Source organism: Stegodyphus dumicola, chromosome 12, assembly GCF_044657685.1.
Source record: "Stegodyphus dumicola isolate Sdum_Otavi_A_Nest chromosome 12, ASM4465768v1".
NCBI lineage: Eukaryota > Metazoa > Arthropoda > Arachnida > Araneae > Eresidae > Stegodyphus > Stegodyphus dumicola.
Window position 1 is genome coordinate 70,467,402 of NC_140779.1, and position 7,702 is coordinate 70,475,103.

General features: G+C 31.0%; 1 long non-coding RNA gene across 1 annotated transcript; it reads left to right on the forward strand.

Annotated features, from left to right (window-relative positions):
- Positions 1 to 3,972: 3,972 nt before the first annotated feature.
- On the forward strand, positions 3,973 to 7,377 carry LOC146993686 (uncharacterized). Its single transcript, XR_015044343.1, has 2 exons — positions 3,973 to 4,137; positions 7,052 to 7,377. It is a non-coding gene; the product is annotated as an uncharacterized LOC146993686 (long non-coding RNA).
- The last annotated feature ends 325 nt before the right edge of the window (positions 7,378 to 7,702 follow it).

Here is a 7,702-nt window from a genome sequence, read left to right on the forward strand (position 1 = left end):
ATTTACACATAAAGACAAGTTAAAAGAATATAAAATATTTATCTAGCTACAATATCTATCTAACCACATCATGCAAACATCGTGCTTAACTAACTAAACCGGAACTGTTCGTTTTCGTCTGGCGTCCCATGACGTCAGTGTCTATCTGGCTTTTGATTCTTTGGCTTAGTGATGCCATTCCCAACAGCCTCCTATTTGCGTCATGCAGAGAATTACGTTACTGCACCATATAGGTAGAGGGCCCTTAAAAACTTAAAAGAAAAGGAATTCTATTATCTACATATACTTAAAGATTCTAAAGTTAAAAGTAAATTGAGTCAAATCAAGGCTATTCCTCAACTATATTAATATTAACAATCGTGTAAAAGGGGTTTAACACTAAATTAAAACATATCAAAATTAAAATAAGAATTTATAGTAGTACAAATTCTGGTTTAATCCTAGTATCCGGTGCACACGGGATTTGGCTACTTTTGGCGACTTTATGATGAGCAGTAAAAACGGAACATGTACGATGAGTAGTAAACAGGTCATTCAAAGAATATATATAGTTATATATAGTATATATTATGTGTGTAAACACATAGTATATAGTGTATAGTGTATAGACGTTCTTTGGATCATTTTTGGTGTTGGCGATAATTTTCAAAATCACGCGAAGGCTGCACCGTATACTAGGATTTTACCCAAATTCTAAACATAAAAATGAAAAGCGAAAGGGCAAAAAATACAAGATAAAAAATATAAAAATAATAATTAATTATCTGTTATTGAAATTCTAATTCCGAACTCATCAAGGGAAAATGAATTAAAGCTTCTTAATATATGTAATGGAATCCGTCTTTTAAGTTTAAACATGTAAATGTAGTTCAGCAGGACATTTAAGGGCCCCCTAAGCCTTCGGGCCCCTATGCGACGGCATTCCTTGCATACCCTTATTTACGCCACTGCTGATAATACTAATTATTAATTTCAAAGTTTGATATCAGTTGATAAGTTAATTGTAGAAATACACGTTGCCTGAGAGATAAATGTACCCGCCTACAAAATTCTTTTAAAGCTAAGGTGGCATCAGTGAGGCGTGGCTAAGAGAAGAAATGTACCCGCCTACCAAATTTATTAAAACGTAAGGTGGACGCCAAACCACGAGTTTGAGGGGCACTGGGTGGAAGATTAGGTATTGTTGAGAATGTCTCCGAGGCATGAGAATAATTCTAACACTTCTGGCAAGCTGACTCCAAAGTTCTTATGTTGACTACTATTTTGCATCTAGATAGTGGTTTCAACACCAGCTCCTTGATTTTCACTTTGCGGATTGTTTTCAAAGCAGAAGATACTGCTGCTTGAGGAATATATTTGCAAAATATTAAAATAATTATTTTGTAATGATATAATTTGGTAAAATATAACCGGGTGCAGTAAGTAAGCGGTACATTCGTTTTTGTAATACAGATTGATTGTAATGTAGTGCCATCTATGAGTGAAACTGAATTTTAAAAGTTAAGAGATGAAAAAGTTTATTAGTTTTAGCTGTTTCAAGAATGTATTAGAATAATACCTCAAAGTACTTTCGTATCGAAACTGACATGATGGTATTTAGACCTAGTTACAATTTAATAGAATTTTTTCTAACATAATCATTTACACAGTGGCGTAGCTAACTTCTAAGGTGGGGGGAGGTGGATGCCCATATCGCTGAATCGAAATTTCTCCAATAGAAATTAATTTTCCACCATTTTTATTACTCGAATTTGTGGCAAGGGAAATCAAATGTATTTATTAGGGGATTTTTTTTGTTTTTATATTTTATTATATTGATAATAATAAAATAATCATCTCTTTTTAAAAAGTGTGTGCTTTCATTATTCCGATGGTATCTTTCATGCAAATGTCTAATATTCAGAACGAAAGTTGTAGTACTAGTGTCTCAAGTAAACATATTTTATAACTCTTCTAATACAGATAATTTCGTTTGCAGTAATTACTGTAAGAATACAAGGGAAGTAAATGCTTAATTATAATAAGAACTGAAGAAAGGACAAAAGATATTTGGAAATGCAGTAACATTTTAAATTTAGCACTTTTGCTTTCTGTGCTATTAATCTCTTTTCCCCCTTCCCCTACATATGTACCATGGAAATGGAGGTAGGAAGTAAGAAGCAGTCGCCCTAAACAAGTTTCTCCGTACCCTGCTCTGAAGCACCGGCGATCCCTACGTGGTGACCAAAACATTGGGTCATTTACCATTGAGTTCTATGGGATTTGACGCGTTCGGGTGTAAATATTTTGTAATTACGTCGCAAATATACATATAAATGTATATATTTTCTTTTTCTACAACACTTCAGATTCCTAAGTATGTGAAAACAACATATTTTTAAACAACATTTCATTCTGAACGGAATTAAATGCTATACTTTTCTCAGAATGGTTTAATTTGAATGAAATATTTTCACAAGTTTTCGTTAATTACATTAGAAAAAAAAATTAAGGTAATTCGATTTTATTCGGTTAAGGTACAAAAATTAAGATCAAAGTTTATTGTATTATTAATATTAAAATTATGCATTATTTCTTTTCTATTTATAGAGCTTCTTCCTAAAATACTTTCTTAAATATGACATGATTTTTTGGCTTCTTTTAAATCGAAAAATGTAAGTCAATTTATAATTAATGCTCTATTCGGTTCATTTTAAATTAGAGAATTATTAGGAAAATAGTATTTGACTTTCTCTGAACATTTCTGAAAGGGAATAAAATATTTTTTTTTTAAGTATTATTTAAAACTTGTAACTGAGTTATTATAAAATGTAAAGGGAATAATTCTTTTAATTATACTTATCAGATTTTTTTTTACCCTTCATTTCAACAATACATATTCCAAAACTCTTTATTACGTTCTTAAGTGCGCATCTCATAACATTTGCTTTACAATACCTTTTAACAGATTGCTTCCAATACGAACAATTCTTGCTTAAATAGTTTTATAACGTATTTGTCAACAGGATTTCAATTTATGTTTACAATTCAATATTAAGGTTATTATATATTTAGATAACATTTATAATCATTATAAATTAGATACATTTAATCATTAGATTTCTTCACAGTACTATCACAGTTGTTTATAAGTGAATAAATTCTTCATTTCAAATACATTTATAAATAATTTAATGAATATTTAAGTATTTTGTCAAAGGCAGATACATGCTTTTTGCAAGCACATGCATAAATACCCATACATATTTCCTATTTATCATTTCCGGCATGTGCAAATCTTTAATTTCTGTGCATTCACTATATTTTTCGTGTAAAGTAATTTACACTAATTTAGCATACACCCGAAAGTTTTACATAAAAAATATATATGAATATAATTTGAATGAAAATTATAAGTATTATTTTTAATACCCACTCAAAGGTCAGTTTTTCTTCAAAATTCCCCCACGATGGCATCTCTCTCTTTAGGCAGATAGCCCTTGCATGAGTTACTCTATTTAATAAAAACTTAATCTGACCTATGTGCCTAATTACAAATATTTTAACATACATAATTTTATATTTACATTTAGCCATCAAGTTTCAAACTTTTCAAATCTTCTAGAAAATAAATTTTGGCAGATCTCTTTTAGCAATTTTCTTAAAATCTATATTTTTGTAGTGCAACAGCTTAGAATTTTATAAAACAAATTCATAATCAAAATCGCTGTTGTTAGTTATCGAAAAATAACCAAGATGTGATTTTTGCGTAAATGTCAGTAAACTATACAAATTGCTATTATCCATCACACTATGAATGTTTCTTTCATGCGAGAGTGTCCCTTTTTCGATTTCTATGGAACTGTCGTGTGTCGAAATACTATCAGAATTTTGTCAAGCGAGCTTCTGAATGTAAACAAAAAACACCCCGTCTGGTGACCCAAGCTTCAAAGCAGTGCTTCACTTCTAGAGCGAAGCACAGTAGGCGCTCAATCCCGGAACGAATGCTATTGTTTGCTGGAAGAGTCCAAGATTTGTAGGTGTAGTACGTGAAAGTAGGGATGAGCTAAGAGGAGAAAGGAAAAGGGATTTTGAGTATAGGGAATTTCAGTCGTTTCGGAATTGAGCGCCTACTATGAACCGGCTACTGCTTTGTGAGTAAGTGTAGTATTTATTATGCTTATTGATTGTCTGCCCTTTTTTTTTAATTATGATAACCCAATTTTGAAAATTCTGTGTTAAATTTAAATAAAATCTAAAAAGAAATAACACTTGTTATTTTCTATAAAAATATGGAAATACATATATAAAACATAATAATAATATATAAAATACATAAATATACTTCTCTACAAAAAATGGAATTAAAAGTCTCATGTGCTTCTACATCTCAGATATCTTGCCCTCATTGTGAAGTAACATTCAGTATTAAATGAATATGTACCAACATGTCAGAAAGTATCATCCAGAAAAAGAAGTTTACAAGGTTTGTAATAAAATTTGTGGTCTCTGCAGTCTTAAATTCCGAACAATGAAGGAATTATTACATCATATAGAAACAAATCATACTGATATAAATTTGGAGTATGAAAATCAAGTATTTACTTCTAAAACTGAATTTGAACACTGGAAGGAAATGATGGAACGAAATACACAATCTTCATTCATTATTTCATCCAGTAAAAAGGCAGTAAAAGAAGGAACTGCATCGTATTATCAGTGCCATAGAAGTGGGCAAAGTAAAATTAAAGAGTCAAGAAAACGTAATATTAAAGTAGCTGGCTATATTAAATGTGGTACTACGTGTCCAGCATACATAAAAGTTTTAGAAAAAGAAAATGAAATAAAAGTGGAATGTCAGTCTGTTCATGTCGGTCACAAAACAGAAGTGGGAAAATTGCCTCTCTCGAAGACAGAAAAAACTAATCTAGCTAATTTAATGAAACATGGAGTTCCACCAGCAAAAGTATTGTCAAAAATTCAAAAGTGCTACACACCTTCAAAACGGTTGTGTATAACAAATTCACAAGATTTACGAAATATTCGTAGAGACTTTGGGATTGACAAAGACATTATGCTGGATAAAAATGATTTCGTGTCTGTAGATATAACAGTTAGAAAACTGCAGGCAGAACCTGGCAATCCAGTTTTAATATACAAACAAACTAATGAAGAACTGCCTCAGTACCCAGGTCTATGCAAATCGGATTTTTTATTAGGTATTATGAATAGTGCACAATTAAAAATGCTTGAACGACATAGTAATTGTATCATGATAGATTCTACCCATGGCACAAATCAGTATGGTTTAAATTTGACATCTGTTTTAATTAATGATAACAATTTTGAAGGATTCCCAGTGGCAATCTTGTATTCTTCAAAATTAACCACTGAAACGTTTGCTGCATTTTTCAGTTCCATTAAAGAAAGACTTCCAAATTTGAAGACAACAGTTTTCATGTCTGATGATGCTCCGGCATATTACAACGCATGGTGCTCTGTGTTTGGAGAGGCAGATCATCATTTACTTTGCAGCTGGCATGTGCAACGTGCATGGTTCAAAAATTTGAATTCTAAAGTCCGAGATCCAGAAATAAGAGTAAAAATTAAGTCAGAGTTATTGAAAATTCTAAAAGAAATCGATATTGTAACTTTTGAAAGACTTTCCGATGCTTGTATCAGTGATTATGTGTTGCATGATGAAACTCGAGCTTTTGGAGAGTATTTAACCACATACATGCAACGTAAGAAACAGTGGGCATATTGTTACCGAACTTATTTGGGTGTTAATACAAACATGAAAGTAGAGCGGTGGCATCGGCAACTTAAATACGAAGAAGCTGGTGGAACAGTTATTAAAAGATTAGATAAGTCATTGCATTTTGTTTTAACTGTAATAGCCAAGAAATTAATGGGTCAAATCATTTCGGTGGAACGGCCAAAATTTAACTTCTAGAATGAAGGAAATTAGAAACAAACATTAAAGAAGCAAATTCATGGCTGATTACGAATTATACGAAATAAAGCCAAAACAGGCATGGATTGTATCTAGAAGTCAAGAAGGACTGATTCATACAAATAATGTGTATTTTGAAAGTGTAATTGTAACATTCGATGTCATGAGTGCGACATCTGCATTCATCAGTTTGTTTGTTCATGCATTGATTATAGTGTGAAATTTCAGATATGTAAGCACATTCATTATGTATGCTCAGTTTGTGATATAGATTGTGGTACAAATGTTTGCTCAGAGAAAGATGATTTGATAATTGACGTATCTGAAAATGATGAGCAAATTGAAGAACATTATGCCATCACACAAGAAATCAGAAGAAAGGAACATTCAGATTTTGAAAAAGAAAAGGAAGAGTGGCATGCAGAGTTTCAGTTTTTAACATCACAGGCTGACACAGAGGATAAAAAACAAAAGGTGAGAGAATTCCTAAAAACTTTAAGAGCATCTTTTGCTACTTGTGAAAAATTGCCAACTATACCTTCAAGTTCAGAATGTGTTAATGATCCAGTGAATAAATTTATAAAGCATCAAAGGAGGTAATATGATGATTTTAAAAAATTCTGTGTGCATTTAATTTAAAAAGAAATTCATAATTTTTGTTAAAGTTATTTATAAAGGATGTTGTTAGCAGAATTTGCTTTTTGCTTAATGAAACTTCATGTAGTAATTGCCAGTCTCAATTTAACTTAAATGCCTTTCAAATGAACAGAAATGCAAAAGTTTTGCTTCAGTATTTCCGATTGTTAAATATGGTAACAATTAACATTTATTTCATAAGTACATAAATTTAACAAACTGATACTTCTTAGGAAACTGAATCAGATGTCATGCAAGTTTTTATAAAGCCAGCAATAGAATTAACCTGGTTTAAGTAGAAATATAAAATTAAGTAATTTGATAGCAATTTTGTTATATTTTTTACTAACTACTATTCTTAAAATACATTGATTAATCCGACTGAGTGTAAATTGGATATTGAATTGTTATTACAATATGTTAAAAAGCAAAATAATAGATGAATACCTAATAAAGTACCTTATGTTTTTATTTTAACAGGAACTAACTCCTAGCCCGGGTCTACGGACTGAAAATAGGGCATGGACAGGGCCGTAGGAGGCAGTTCCCTACGTGTGGTCAACCATGAAATTGTAATGTATTTCTTCGGTAGAATTACAGTGTCCGCAAAAGAAATTTAAGAAACAGCTCAATGATTATAAATAGTACCATTAACTGCTATTATTAAAACCAAAAGCAATATTAATGTATCTTTAATTAATCTTTTGAAATTATATCTCTGTATATTAAATAAATGATCTGATTTTTGGGGATGGTCTGCCCTCCTAGAAAGTTTATGGTTGAAATAAATAATTTTTTACAAAAGACGTTACCCATTAATTCTTGATGTATATAATTATTTACTTACTCAATGTTGCCAACAAAGGGATGTTTCATCCTGCTGATATTAACTTTGTTTTTTAGCAGTAAAAGTGATTACACCTTCAATAAATGCAGCCTAACAAAAAAAAAAAAAAAAAAACTTTGGTAAAAGTTTACAATTGGGTGCCCCTTGTTTATTTGAGATTTTTTTTTTTTTTTTTTGATGTAAAGTAAGCACAATTTCAAGATGGATGCTACACAAAACCAAAATAAGAAGTCAAAGAATTGCACAAACTCTGTGTCCATGTACACATCAATCTGTTAACACTT